The following is a 16,571-nucleotide window of genomic DNA, read 5'->3' as shown; positions in this document are numbered from 1 at the left end:
ATGTCGATCCTTCTACAGTATATTGACACGTGTGCTTATCTTTATCGGCCGACCACGTTTCGCCGCTTAACAACTGTAATCGCACAGCGCGGCACGCGCCTGCATGTATCCGAAGTTTCTGGAAAGTTATCGATGCTTCTATTCGCTGTCTGTTGTCGCCGAACCTTGTGTTATCTGATTTCATCGCGTGACTCGAATGTTGTAGAACTTTGTGGAAGGCATGCGGGTCCCAACGCATAGTCTGGAACATTCGATGACTGTTGTATAAAAGCCGACGCGCTTGACCCGCTGATCAGATTTTTCGACAATCGCCGACTGTGTTCGCCGCTTTCGTTGGGCTATAAGTGTAGCCTGTTTTGTGGGCACAGGTTCGCCCAATAAAATCTAGTTTTGCCTTTCACAGTATTGCTACTGTGTTCTTAACGTCGCCACCACGTGACATATGGTGGAGGTGCTTTTCGTTCATGTACCGGACGCCCCCGACAAGCCGTGATCCAAGCCCGGACCGCAAAGAGAACACCAACGTAGTCCCGGAGCATCGAGCAAGCCGCCGTCTTCAACAGCTGCCTCCGGAGCACGGACTTCTACCTGAGAAGACCAAGAAGACTGTGGACAAGGCAACCCCAATGGCAGCCCCAGCGTCCCCCATCGTGCTGCAGCAGCCCAGGGAACCTCCGACGTTCCGCGGATCAACATTCGAGGACCCGGAAACCTGGCTCGAAACGTATGAGAGGGTCGCTAAGTTTAACAGTTGGGACAGCGACGATAAGCTGCGGCATGTCTATTTCGCATTGGAAGACGCCGCCAGGACGTGGTTCGAGAATCGGGAAGCCACCTTAACGACGTGGGACCTTTTCCGAAGCGGCTTCTTGCACACGTTTACATACGTCGTGCGAAAAGAGCGAGCCCAAGCTCTACTAGAAACCAGAGTGCAGCTGCCAAACGAGACGATCGCGATCTTCACGGAGGAGATGGCCCGTCTTTTCCGGCCCGCCGACCCGGAAATGTCGGAGGAGAAAAAAGTTCGCTTCCTGATGCGCGGCGTCAAGCAAGACCTTTTCGCCGGACTTTTTCGTAACCCACCGAAGACTGTGGCTGCGTTTTATGCAGAGGCATCCATGATCGAGAAAACTCTGGAGATGCGCACCCGGCAATATAACCGCCAGGGGCACACGCCGCAGTATGCTATCCAAGGACTGGGTTCGGACGACCTTCAAGAGACCATCAGGGCCAGTGTGCGCGAAGAACTGCGCAAGGTCCTGCCTTCGTCGCAGCCTCAAGTAGCTTCGATCGCTGACATCGTGAAAGATGAGGTTCAGCGATCGCTTGGGGTTCCTGAGGTGCAACCTCAATTACCGCAGCCCCAGCCAGAAGCGATGACCTACGCCGCCGTCGCACGCCGTCAAGGTCCCCCTCCGCGACCACGCCAGGGTCCTGCAACGACGCAATTCCGTCGTCCGCCGCCGTCAGCACGACCACCCGTCGCCCAGCGCACCTACGCGAGGAAGACGGACATTTGGCGAGCCCCCGACCACCGTCCGCTCTGCTCTCACTGCGGAGAAGCCGGCCATGTGTATCGCCGATGCCCATACCGGGAGATGGGACTGCGAGGTTTCGCCGCCAATGCTCCGCGCCCGCAGCGAGGTGAACGCCCTCGCCATATCACCGACTACCTCGCCGCTACTCAGTGGAGCTCTCGACCACCGTCGCGTTCGCCATCACCAGGCCGCTACCTGTCGCCGCAGCACCGACCATACACTGGCCCAGCCCGGGGCCGGTCAGCGAGCCCGTATCCGGAAAACTAAAAGCAGCAACTGATGGAGGTGCGGTTGCTGTTCGTCGAACTGACGAAGATCCTCCGCCGCCGATGAAGAAGACGAAGAAACCATCTCGACGACCTAATGACGACACGCCGCCGTCCCTACGAAGTCAGGAAGCCAAGACTACACCGACGAAAGACGACTTGACGACGCGACGTTCCAGCTTCAGTTCAAGACGACGCAGCCGTGATCCGACGCCGAGACCTAACTGTAACGCAAGACAAAGAACCACCGACCTCGACGTGCTTCTCGACGGCCACGCAGTCACCGCCTTAGTAGACACAGGAGCCGATTACTCCGTCATGAGTGGACCCATCGCCGCCCAGTTGAGGAAAGTTAAGACTGCATGGGAAGGCCCTCAAATTCGCACCGCTGGAGGACACCTGATTACGCCGACTGGGATCTCCACGGCAAGAATCACCGTTCATGACCGGACTTACCCTGCCACCATCGTTATCCTCCAACAGTGTTCACGGGACGTCATTCTCGGCATGGACTTCCTGAATCAACATGGCGCAGTCATCGACCTGAAGTCGAAATCGATAACGCTGTCACAAGATCAAGCGATACCGCCGGAGAGCTGTCGTAGTCACCACGCCTTGAGTGTGCTCGAAGATCAAGTGAGCATCCCGCCGCGCGCCACCATTATTATTTCCGTCGGCACTGAAACACCCGCTGACGTAGAAGGCGTCATCGAGGGCGACCAACATCTACTGCTCGACCGTGAAATTTGCGTCGCAAGAGGGATCGCTCGACTCCACGGAGGGCAAGTGGAAGTTATGCTAACCAACTTCAGCCAAGAGTTCAAGCACATCAACAAGGGCACAACAATCGCATACATCGAGGAAATTGTGGAAACCAGCAATGCCTTTGTCCTCTCGGATTCAGCCGCATCTACCCCAATGAGCATTGTCCCCGAACCAGACTTCGACGGGAATCCAAGTCTTCCTATGAGTAAGCAGCAACAGATCAGAAGTCTTCTCCGACGATACAAAGACTGCTTTTCGGCGTCATCGAGGATTCGACAAACACCAGTTGCAAAGCATCGCATAATAACCGAAGAGAGCGCTCGACCACTCCGCCAGAGCCCTTACCGAGTTTCGACGCGAGAACGTGAAGCTATTAGGCAACAAGTCGACGAAATGCTGCGCGACGACATCATCCAGCCGTCGAAAAGCCCGTGGGCCTCTCCTGTAGTCCTGGTAAAGAAAAAGGACGGAACCCTACGCTTTTGCGTCGATTATCGTCGACTGAACAAGATCACGAAGAAGGATGTGTACCCCCTCCCACGGATAGACGACGCATTGGATCGGCTCTGCAACGCTAAATACTTCTCGTCGATGGAGCTCAAGTCTGGCTACTGGCAAATAGAAGTTGACGAGAGAGATCGCGAAAAGACTGCCTTCATCACGCCAGACGGCCTCTACGAGTTCAAGGTCATGCCATTCGGACTGTGCTCGGCGCCTGCAACGTTTCAGCGCGTCATGGACACGGTGTTAGCCGGACTGAAGTGGCAGACGTGCCTTGTTTACCTGGATGACGTCGTTGTCTTCGCCGGAAATTTCGACGATCACCTTAGGCGGCTTGCGACAGTGTTAGAAGCCATCAAGTCATCAGGGCTCACTCTGAAGCCGGAAAAGTGCCGCTTCGCTTACGATGAGCTTTTGTTCCTAGGCCACGTGATCAGCAAATCAGGAGTACGCCCCGACCCACAGAAGACAGCTGCCATCGCAAAGTTCCCGCAGCCAACCGACAAGAAGGCAGTGCGCAGATTCCTGGGCATGTGTGCCTACTATAGGCGCTTTGTCAAGGACTTCTCACGCATCGCGGAGCCGCTAACACATCTAACCAAATGTGATGTCGCGTTCAAGTGGGAAACGCCGCAGGCGAAGGCATTTCAAGAACTCAAACGACGCATGCAGTCGCCGCCCGTACTTGCACACTTCGACGAGGACGCCGATACCGAAATCCACACTGACGCCAGTAGCCTAGGCCTCGGTTCCGTCCTAGTCCAGAGGAAAGAAGGACTTGAAAGGGTGATATCGTATGCTAGCCGGTCGCTGTCAAAAGCGGAAAGCAACTATTCTACGATTGAAAAGGAATGCCTCGCCATCATTTGGGCTATAGCTAAATTCCGCCCTTACCTCTATGGCAGGCCATTCAAAGTCGTCAGTGACCATCATGCATTGTGTTGGCTGGCTAACTTAAAGGACCCTTCAGGACGGCTGGTGCGGTGGAGCCTCAGACTACAAGAATATGACGTCACGGCAATATACAAATCCGGAAGAAAACACTCCGACGCCGACTGCTTATCGCGCGCCCCCATCGATCCCCCGCCGCAAGACGACGAGGACGACGACGCCTTCCTTCGGATAATAAGCGCGGAAGACTTCACTAAACAGCAACGAGCAGACCCGGAGTTAAAAGGCCTCGTCGAGTATTTGGAAGGAAACACCGACGTTGTGCCTAGGGCATTTAAGCGCGGGTTGTCGTCGTTCACGCTACAAAACAACCTGCTCGTGAAGAAGAACTTCTCACCAGTCCGCGCCAGCTACCTTCTTGTTGTACCGTCAGCGCTGCGTCCAGAAATACTGCACGCCCTACACGACGATCCAACCGCTGGGCACCTCGGCTTCTCCCGGACGCTGTCGAGAATACAGGAAAGGTATTACTGGCCGCGGCTGACCGCTGACGTCGCCCGTTACGTCAAGACATGCCGAGGCTGTCAACGACGCAAGACACCACCGACAAGGCCAGCAGGATTACTACAGCCGATCGAACCTCCTCGCCGACCATTCCAGCAGATTGGGATGGATTTGTTGGGGCCGTTTCCGATATCAACATCCGGGAATAAGTGGATTGTCGTGGCGACGTACTATCTCACCCGCTTTGCTGAAACTAAAGCTCTACCAAAAGGCAGCGCAGCCGAAGTGGCGAAATTTTTCGTCGAGAACATCCTGCTGCGACATAGTGCCCCAGACGTCCTCATCACCGACAGAGGAACGGATTTTACAGCAGAGCTCACCCAAGCCATTCTGCAGTACAGCCAGACAAGCCACAGGAGGACAACTGCCTACCATCCGCAGACGAATGGTCTCACGGAGCGCCTGAACAAGACCCTCGCCGACATGCTAGCAATGTACGTCGACGTCGAACACAAGACGTGGGACGCGATCCTGCCGTACGTAACCTTTGCGTACAACACGGCGGTGCAAGAAACAACAAAGATCACGCCGCTTAAGCTGGTTTACGGCAGGAACCCGACGACGACGCTTGACGCCATGCTGCCGCACGTAACTGACGAAGAGAATGTTGACGTCGCTAGCTATCTCCAGCGCGCCGAAGAAGCCCGACAGCTCGCCCGCCTGCGAATCAAGAGCCAGCAGAGGACCGACAGCCGACACTACAACCTCCGACGACGCTTCGTCGAGTACCAGCCTGGCGACCGTGTTTGGGCCTGGACCCCGATACGCCGACGAGGACTCAGTGAGAAACTACTCCGACGCTATTTCGGACCCTACAAGGTCATCCGGCGTATTGGCGCTCTGGACTATAAGGTCGTGCCAGACGGCATTTTGCATTCACAGCGGCGCCGCGCACGATCTGAAGTGGTCCACGTGGTGCGCCTTAAACCCTTTTACGGACACTGACGAACTTCGTTATTTTTGTTCTTTTCTTTGCTACGAGTGCTTTTGTTTATTAACTTCGTTTGTTTGCAGCATCGGGTCGATGCTTTTTAAGAGGGGGGTATTGACACGTGTGCTTATCTTTATCGGCCGACCTCGTTTCGCACAGCGCGGGACGCGCCTGCATGTATCCGAAGTTTCTGGAAAGCTATCGATGCTTCTATTCGCTGTCTGTTGTCGCCGAACCTTGTGTTATCTGATTTCATCGCGTGACTCGAATGTTGTAGAACTTTGTCGAAGGCATGCGGGTCCCAACGATTAGTCTGGAACGTTCGACGACTGTTGTATAAAAGCCGACGCGCTTGACCCGCTGATCAGATTTTTCGACAATCGCCGACTGTGTTCGCTGCTTTCGTTGTGCTATAAGTGTAGCCTGTTTTGTGGGCACAGGTTCGCCCAATAAAATCTAGTTTTGCCTTTCACAGTATTGCTACTGTGTTCTTAACGTCACCACCACGTGACAATATGTTTAGGTATAAACATTCTATAGGCTTATCGTTGCCAACCATATGGGCTTTATTGCTCAATTATTCAATCACTGAATTTGCTCATACCTCGTTTTACGTTATTGACTAAGTTATTCCTCAAAATTTTGAGAATGGCAGTCCACAAACAAATGTTATGAAACATCACAATCGCAGCGCATACCTTTGTCGTGAATCTTCTCAGACTAATAAATATTAAGAGTGCAAAACATTATCAGCGTTCTAACCTTTAAGCGGTGTCACTATAGGCTCTATCGGCATTATAGTCCGAGTTGGATGCGGCTCCAGCGCTGATCTCTATGTACAGGACGCGCTGCTGTACGTGCATGCTGTACCTCGAATAAAACCACTTAACTAGCGCTACGGCGCATCACTGTCATACATGGTATCATAAGTGGGCTCCTTAATTTCACCGAGGCCAGAGAAATGTTGCGAGTATTTCCCGAGTAGAGCGTCGGGGTAATGAATTCCGGAAAGGTCGCTCGCTATGCCCCACTTCTCGATGAGGCATAGGGCGAAAATTGGCTCATTGAGATTTTGTACAACGTAGAACTTTTTAGAGGTTGGATACAGGAGAGAAACACACACGACAGAGCGTTACTTTAACAAGTAGCCCTCAGTGGTGTGTGTTTCACTTCTGTTTGTCTCGTCAAAAATCTTGTGCAATCGAACCTCTAGTATGCTATGCCAACACGCCTAGTCTTCAACATTGGTAGAACTTCTCCAGCGCGGCCACACCCTCTTGAGCTGCAGATGCTTCTGTCGTGCGTTTAATGGGCAACCGTTCGTTAGATTTCCCGAAGAGGAATTTTGCTGACTCAAGAAGAGGCGTTGATGAGCTGGCTTCTACATAAGTCTTCTCTGTAGGTGGGGCAGTTAAATATTGTACACGATGTCTGTTGACACCCAACTAAGTACTCCACGGAGCTTAGGTAGATGAATGAGCTGCCGCCCAATGAATCATGACATATCATTACTGCGAATCCGTTTTATTATATAATATTAAATTGCACGTGGTACTTCAGCTCTTGCTCACGGCTGGGCGGCGCATGCGCAAGCGGGACCATGTGGCACCTACTGCTGCCGTCGCAGAGGACTGCGGTACTGGCATAGCGCAGAAGACGCACTGCGAAGCGGCAAACCTTGTGCTACGTGCGTTACCAGTGACACGGGCCAACCGTTGACTACAGAAATATGACGCTTCACTATTGGGTCATTCCACGGCAGCTGTTCCAACCTCGAGAAAAATAGTCTCGCAAAAAATTATGAAAACATTACACGTATATAAGCGTTACTTGAACAGTATATCCGCAAAATATATTGAACGGAAAAAAAATTTTGCCACGTGAGCGCCATTTGTATTTCACGAAATGATGTAAAACCAGGTGCGAAAAAATTCGCCAAAATCGACAATTTTGCGCATTTTTTCAATCGTTGAAATTTTGCGTTGTCTGAACATTGCTCTTTCATTATAAAGAAGTTCCACAACATAACTTCATCTTTTTCACTCCTCAGCACCTAGGTGAAAATGCGGAAATTCCAGCGTTTTTGCGAAATTTGTCACAAAAGACGGTCAGGGAAGAAAACCTAGAATTACTTTTATAGAACTGCCTCTAAGTCTTACTATGTTCTCAAATTTTATTTTCACCGATGTTATGGCGACAGGCTCCAAAATAAATGCCTGAATTCATCAAAAATGCTATTTTTGTCTTTGTTTAGACGTTAGTAACTTATTAAGGTGGTCCATGAAAAAATACGCAGAAGAGCGCATATCATTGACATGAATAAGAACTTTTCCAACGGAAATTTTAATCAAAGTAATTTGCGTTTTCCTTGAGAAAAAAATTTTGAATTTGAGTCCCACCATTGCATTACTTTGATTCGTGCTTCCCCTTCACCTGATATAATTTTGGCTGGAAATACAAACCAGGGTTGTGCACAGGGTGGTCTGTGTGGTGAGGAATAAAAGCCGATATCACCAGAAATTAATAAAAATTTGAATCTTGAAGGTATGCTAACTTAAGGTTGATCGAGCAGCGCTTACACTTGAGCAAAGCGCGTCGTAGTCCATAGTACCTAGACAAACGCATTTAATAAGGAAGACTGCGCACCAAAAAGTCTCCAGGTCTCGCAAAACTCTATAGAAAATTACGCAAACGTTTCTCTCACGACTTTCTCTCGCATGCGAACGACGCAGATGCAAATACGAACAACAGTCTGTCGTGAAGGTACTGGCAGTTTGTTCTAGCCTTGCATGTCGCATTTCGAAGCGAGTGGGCAGTCTTGAAATATGGGTAAAAGTCAGGTGGCCTGGCCAACACCTCATAGCAAGCGCAAGGGTATGAGCAGGTGGTGAGAAGGCTATGAGCAGGAGCACTTCGATCCATGACGTCATGCTAGCTTGCCTGACTGCCTTGGAATGTAAGGGGGATGCTCCTGTGTAAGCCATGACGATTTTGACGTCACCGCTTTCGTCACACTGTGATTGACAGCGGGAATTTCAGTCCAAGTAGCGTGGCCTCATAAAAGGCAATGCACAGCCCAGCAATCTAGGAGGCGCTGGCCTGGCGCGCAAACATGAAATTTTCAAGCCCTCACTTGCGCTGCACTGGGGTTAGTTAAGTCGAAAGCGCTATCGTTTCGAAGCTTGTTAAGAACGCCCGAGCGCGTTACAACTTTTTTGAACACTCCTCAAGGTTCTTCGCATCAGCCGTAGCGCTCCTGCCTCTCCACCTATGAAGGGGCCAGATGAACACACCGCAGCGGCCGCAAAGAAAGCGAGGTGAAAGAAGATACCGCTTGACTACCTTGTTACGAAGGCCTGCCCTTCTTTCATGCTTTTTTTGTGTCTAAGCTTCATGACTAACACGCGTAACTTCCTTGTTGTGTTTTTATTTTTGCTGTATGCGATGACGCGATGTGACCGACATCTTGACCTTCATACGCCATAAAAGTCGCCATCTTAGTCAGCTGGGGCTATATGACGATCACATCTCAAAACTGTTGCACGAAGGCAAAGACCCTCGTTGGAGAAAGTTCACTTACGAAAACGCGGAAAGAGCATCAGAGTGTTAGTCACTTTAGCACACGAGAAAGACTCAAGGAAATCCATTTCATTACCTAAAAGATTTATGCAATCGAATGCGCATACATTTTCCAGAAAACGTATTTAGGTAGTGTTATTGCTACGTTGCACAATTCCCTAGATAACAATGCCGGGAACTGGCACACCTGTAGCGGAAGTACGGATAGTTCTCCGTAGAAGCTGTCGAGGTGTATGTGCGCTGTCTTGTGTTTTGCTATCTGCGGTTCTCATGTAGTTAGCGCGAAACGGAAGTCAGCGGGAGACCTCAAAGAAAACAGCGTATGCGCATTGTTTATCCAACTAATTCGGCCCATCGTAGCCTTGATGCACGAGTGAATGGAACGCATGTATTGGTTTGCACCTTCTTAAGCAAATACCGTTCAAAGCATTGGGCAGGGCGTCACATTTGCTGAGGAGATAGCGATTTCTCGAGAAAAGAACATTGGTGCATTCGCTCACCGGGCAACGGACCTAACCGCGTCCTTTGTTTTTCTTTTTTGCTGTTGCGGTGAGAGATAGCGCCCCGGTTCCGTTGCAGTGATAGCGCGAATTCGCCTCCGTGTGACCATAGGCGCTAAGCTTTAATCACTCGATGCCGTGAACGGATTCTAAGAAGAACCCCGAGATAACGCCCGAACATTGCAGCGAAAGTCTACAACCCAATTTACAACAGAACTGCTTGTTGGCCTAGTTGGTTTTGGAAAAAAGACATGTTTTTTGCCGGAAGGTAAAACACACACAAAAGAAAGACACATAAAGACAACGTGGACCATGTTGTCTTTATGTGTCTTTCTTTTGTGTGTGTTTTAACTTGCGGCAAAAAACATTTCTTTTAAACCAATTCACGTTCCTATGAAGAGAGCGAACAAGTTATCAACGGAGCTGCTCGATCGGCCTGAAGCGCGCAAGGTGCGGCCTTGTCACGTGACGATACCATTTTTGTTGCATGTGGAAGTCTGCGCAATGCTTAAAAAATTGATTGCGCGCCAAAAATAAACAATAAATATAAAAAGAAATGATACTTTCTCTGGTAACATCTATGTCGATCCGAATGATATACCAGAAGATCAAGCAGCTGGAGTTATGCAACAAGACACCGCTCATTGCCATCCTTCAGGAAGTGATTAACACGAAATAACTATAGCTTGGCACAAAAAAGGGCGAATGCAGTTTGTAAATGCAAAGGAGATTAGTCTTAGGCAAGTTCGTGTTGAGCAGCAATCATAACTTTGACAGGTGGTAGATCAAATGACAATGCAGGCCAGAAAAATCGAGCTACTAAAATGAGTGAAAATGGAATAATGAAACTTCGTAATGAATTCTACACTCTTAAAACAAAGTACACCCCTTGAGGCTTACCGTGTCCCGCAATAATAAGCATCTGTCTTGCCCGCGTTTCCTTTCTTTAACGCGCGAGCCCGGTACTTCCCAGTCACGGACGGCTCGCGCGTTATCTGTGTGACACAGCATTCTCGACAGGAAAGTAACGAGCGCGAGTTTTCATGAAAGTAAACGCAAGCAAGGCAAATGACGATTAATGTTGCGGGACAAATATACATCCTAAAGGGTGCAACCGTTTTAGCCTCTAAGAAAAGTTTACACCCTTTGAGTCGTATCTAGCCCCACAACAATAAACGTCATCTGTCTTGTCCGCATTTCCTTTCTTTAGGCTGCAAGCCACGCACTTCCCAGTAACGGACGCCACGCGCATTATGAGCATGACCTAGCATTGCCTACAGGAACGTAGCCGGCGCGGCGTTTTCAACAGAGAGAAAACAAAGGCCGATGACCATTATTTTTCTGTGGCAGATATACACCACAAAGAGTGCAAACGTTTTTTAGAGTGCGCACTCTTAAACAAACATACATTCTTTAGGGTGTACATTTGCCACACAACCATAATTGTCATTAGTCTTGCTTGCGTTTCCTTTCTTGAAAACGCTGCGCTCGCTACTTTCCTGTCCAGAAGGATCTGTCATGCTGACAACGTGCATGCCGTTCACGAGTTGAACGTACCGGGCTCGAAGTACCGGGCCCGCAGAGTTAAAGAAAGGAAATGTGGAGAAAACAGATAACGATTATTTTTATGTGACAAGATGCGACCCAAAGGTGTCATTTTGCTTAAGAATGCAGCGTTATGAGGATGATATCATGGTAGTGGCTCAAGGCATAGCCATTTCAATGGCTTAGAGCAGATGTTTAGTCTAGTGCTTTAAATATTAAAGAAGCTTACAACAACGTCGACAGATACTGTTATGATTTTTATCACAATGGCGCAGAACTGCTGGTTTTATGGAGATTTCCAGAGAATATGCAGGAACAACCGAGTACAATTCGCATTGGAATGTTCAAGAGTGGCCAGAACTGCTGAAAATTCACAGGACTGAAGCAAAGATCCCCTCTCTTGCATTGTTGTTCACGATTTATCCTAATTAAATGGAAAGGCAACTGAAAAAAAACGTGAATTTGGCATTGATTTATGCAAAATCTGCAACCTGGATATGGTGGGGTTCCCGGCTTATGTATGCGGATAACATTGTACTGCTAAAGGACAATGTAAGACATTCGGAGGCTTGCGGGTACATGCATCTACCTACAGCGCCTACACCCGTATTAACATGTAGCGAAGGCATCATATTGTACACCAATCATTGACCGTACTCTGACTCTCCGTGATCTAACTCACCGTGCTCTAATTACTAGCAGTAGGTCTCTCTAGCTCAAGCTGCGCAACGGCTTTGTTAAGGTCGCGCGCCGTCTTCATCGACAAGGACGTGTGCCGAGCTCTTCGAGTCACGCCTGCGCCCACTACAGCGAAAGACTGGAGCACTTGCTGTTAGAATGTGCATCGTTCCGTAGTTTGCTGGGCACTCCTGAAAAAAATTCGACAACTTAATTTTGCACGAACGATGCGTTAAGGTATTTTGGGGTTTGAGTGGGCATGCAGTCAGCCACATATAAGGCTCACAAAGCTGTCCTGGTGTTCTTGTCAACCATGAGTCTAGACCCCGACTGTGACGCTGCTACTCTGTGTATGAGCGTTTACTTCTCGCGATTTTCCTTCCTTTATCTCCTCTTTCCTTTCTCTTTAATTTTGGTTCCTCTGCAAACGTATGGACGTGTTGTCCTTATTAGGAGAGAATTGCTAGCCCGCTTTTCTTCTCTTTGTCATGTCGGAATATGTTTGTAATAATACTACTACTACTAATAATAATAATAATAATAATAATATGTGATAAGAAGGTGGCATATCTTGAAGCTATGTACAACCCATAAATTTACCGATTATGGTCTTGAACAAGGAAACTTGTAATGCTTTATTTCTGTATAAATTCTACAGACGTGGATAACAGTAGTCAAGCAGTAAATATTGCTAGCTGTTAATATAGATCTGACATAATACTCAGTGAAGCAAAGAACAGCACATACGGCTGCCAAGAGCAGCCGAGGACAAAGAGAGGGAGAGAGAACATTTATTTATAACCAGCCGGGGAAACATCCCAGAAGGGTGGAGCCCTTAGTTCAGGGCCCCATTGGCTCGCGCGACTGTGCGTGCCTGCCGGGTAAGCCGTCGCTGCTCTGGCGGGTCTAAGCTGGTCAGTGCAGTGTACCAGGGGGAAGGTTAAAAGAAAGGGGAAGGAACAGGGGAGCAACCCGGTGGGAACAGAAAAGCGAAGGTGCCTCTAGTGAACTTAAATTCTTGGCTACAATAAATACGATCGGGTAGAGGAATTTGAAAAGGAGCAATGGTGTTTAGCGTTAACGTTTGTAAACAGAATACACAGTGTAAAACTTCGTAGAACGTTTTACTAAAAATCTAGAACTGTTGTACACAAGAGATGGTACCTAGAGCACAAAAATATGTGTACCACAGCAGCGTTGACACGGAATGAGGCAAGAGCTCATGAAAGCCCACGACAAAGCACAGGGTCATAAGATGTAGAAATTGGGAACCTGGAGCCCTATAACGTAAAACTATTCCAATATGTTTATATTCCAATCTCCTGACGTTAAATTTGCGTAACCGCCGACGCAAGCATCGGGCGGTCACCCCAAGGGTTGTCTGAAAGGACCAATCAAACGCTCTCCTCAATTATAGGAGGTCACTTTTGTTGGCTTTAAAAACGAATAACATTGCCTACACTGAGCGGCTTGTCTTATCTAATTGGCTGACAAGAGGCGAGGAGCACGCTCAAGTGGAGATGCATTCGATGGGGTCGAGCCACTGCACTGAAAATCGATAACCGGATGAAGAGGGTGGTTCCGACGTTTTCAATTGGTCCACTTTCACTTAGCTTGCGGCAGGCTGGTCGAAAATCGCGGCGGCGTGCAATGGATGCTCAAGAATGACGCTAAAATGGATCCTCTGCAAAGAAGAGTTGGCAGAACGAGGTCGTAAATGTGCCGAAACTGCTGGAAAACGCTACACGGCCGCACAAAAAGCTTTAGTATACGCAAATTAACCCATGCTCTCCGGCAGGTGCGAGTCGCCAGTGCCTGAGCGATAGGCGGCAGCCATCTTTTATTCCTTTCGGAACGTGGCAGCCTGCGGCTATTCAGAAGAAAATTCAGTTTTGTTCGGCATATTATTGCATCTTTAACGCTCACCCTGAGGCGGTGAGTTTTTGCGGTTTTGTGACGTCGCGTGACAGGCAGCTGAAGTGGATGCAGCCCGAAAATATTTACCAATAGCCGAGGGCTAATGGCGAAAAGGCATCGAATCACAAATAAACATTTTTCTTTTGTTCGGTCAAGTCATGCATAATCACTGTGGACACGTCATATCAGATGGGGAAGTGTCGTGGTTTTCGTGAAGTCGCGTAACAGACAGGTGAATAGGGGCGGTCCAAGAAGTTTTTGATCAATCGTGGAGGGCTCATGGCAGAATTGAATAGAAATGTTCGGAATAGTTTTACAATATATCGCCCCTGAATTATTCAACGAGAAAATGAAACTTAGATGGTATACCAACTGCGTAGAATATTCTCCAGTAGGTTTACGAGGAAGGAAAAGAAGTACTGAAAAAAAACAAAATTTGCACCTCAACACAAACGGCAGGTCTTAGCTACTTCAGGCCTGATCTGCTGGCTGAAGACAAGATAAACAGGAGCAAGCACTCGCAATATAGGGAAACCTGCTCCTCATCATATTGTGATGGAATGCCAAGGTATTAATACCGCCCGAACAGAGAATAAAGTCCACCTTCGAAAACAGCTTTGTTTAAAAGTTTGGTTCAAAGATTGAACATCAGCAATAAATAAATAAACGGATACACAATTAGAACTGGACCAATGACTGGAAAAAAAGGCAATGCAGAGATAGGAATGGGGTGGCCATCACATGCATAGCTAACTTCCCTGGAGAAAGCGGATGGAGGCTCGATTCTATCGTGCAGTAGCTATAGAAAGCTAATTAGCTCACGCAAGCTAGGTCATTTGTTTCCACTCCGAATCTAAATAAATTTCATCAGAAACAATCATTATCATCAGGGTTATAATGGCAATATTCGTGAGAATGACACTTCGGCATAAGTTCGACACTGCGATAATAAGTTCGTAGAATGTCGTGCGGCCATTCCCCACTACGGGGTGAGCACAAAAGCGAGCGATGTTCCAAACTAAATGGACATAAACGCACACAGGCAATATCAGTCACTTACCTTTTTCACATCTGGAAATTCGGGCTGAAGCTGGTTCTTAGCCTTGCCCGAAATAAGAGGAGCCAAAGAAAACACTCCGATAACAATAGCTATTCTAGAAAGTCGTTGCATGTTTAGCACTAGAGGAGCGTTTAGTGTTGGAACAATTCTGCCTACCTTTTATAGCGAATTCGCAGGGTTTCGCAATTGGCGACTGCGTCCTCGTCATCCAGGTTTCATATTAAAAACAATTATCTCATTATGAGAGGGGTTGCTATTCTGTAAGCGTCATCCTGTGTGGACATGTCCATTTCTTCTGCTGCTGAAGCAATGATTGGGGGGCACCTATCTACTTCTCCCACGCACCCCAGCCCAGCCAATAAAAAGCTCAATGCAGGAAGAACTGGACTTGCCCAATATGTTGACCTAAAAATTCCCGCCTCTCCCCTCGCCCGAACTGCTTCAATTTCTGCTATAGTATCTTACATTAGTTAAGATCAGCGCATGAAAAAAAAATTCCACTTTTTCATTTCAAAAGGAGCCCTCGTCAGATTGAAACTCGGTTTTGCCAAACAACGTTTGGAATAACTATCTATGTAGTACAAGTATTTCCCGCTCATGTCTGATGAGTGTCATAGTGAAACTCTAGTTTGCGAGATAACCTTTTGGAATAACTCTCTAGGTACGGCAAGTTATCCTTCTCGCGTCTGATAGTGTTGGATTGAAACTCTAGTTCACAAGATAACGTTTTGAAGTAACGGCCTTGATACGACGAGTTGTCCCTCTCGTGTCTCATAATGTCATACTGAAACTCAGTTTTTCAAAACAACTCTTTGGAATAGTTCTCTACATACGACACGTTGTACATTTAATGTCTGATGGTGCGACTATGGCTAAATATGGCGTTATTGTTTGGTTTCGTTGCATCCGGGTTTAGGACCAATGAACGCAGGCAAGCCTCAACTGCCAGGGTCCTCATGCCAGCAATGCCACAATGCTACTGAATATATTATCAAATATCTTACTCAGAACAAAACGGCAGTATACATGGAGACCCAAAATTTGTTTACACGTAGGATTCTAAACAGAAACTGAAAGAAATGCAATAGATGAAGTCGTAACTTGTGTGGACATCAAAAATGACAAACATTTGAGAAGTTTCCTATTATGTTTATAGTAAAAATTATCTATAGCGATGTACCAGCGCTTTTCAAATGACTAGAGCACAAATGGAGAACATTCATAGCCTGCCTTTCATAAATTTTGTCAATAGCTTTATTAACATGTAAAATATAAAAAAACTCATTGAGGCTAAACTAATACCTAATGTTGAAAAGGACTATATCCGTTGGATAACGGACAGAAAATGCACTAATTCATGAAGTATATGCATCACTGTTTTAGGCTTGAAGCGCAGGTCAGGGAGAGCGAAAAAGGAAGGAGGTAGGGGTAATCAAAGGGAACGGAAAACAGAGTGAGCTCTTCCCTTTGATTACCCCTACCTCCTTAGCGAAAAAGGAAGGAGGTAGGGGTAATCAAAGGGAACGGAAAACAGAGTGAGCTCTTCCCTTTGATTACCCCTACCTCCTTCCTTTTTTGCTTTTCCTGAGCTGCGCTACAAGCCTAAAACAGTCATGACATACCAACTCGCCCAAACTGCCACGCTATATGCATCACGCAGGTCTACATGCCTTTATATGATGTATGATCATTTTTACTGCATATCCCTAGCAGGAAATTTCCATGGAGATTTTTTTGAAGCACTGAATACTCCATGAGCGAAAATAGTAATTCGGAAATGTGGACCGTCGTCTCAGATTCATCTCCACCTGCTCGACTAAAGATTACGGAACGCGA

Source organism: Dermacentor andersoni, chromosome 2 (genome assembly GCF_023375885.2).
Source record: "Dermacentor andersoni chromosome 2, qqDerAnde1_hic_scaffold, whole genome shotgun sequence".
NCBI lineage: Eukaryota > Metazoa > Arthropoda > Arachnida > Ixodida > Ixodidae > Dermacentor > Dermacentor andersoni.
Note: the sequence above shows the minus strand (reverse complement) of the source record.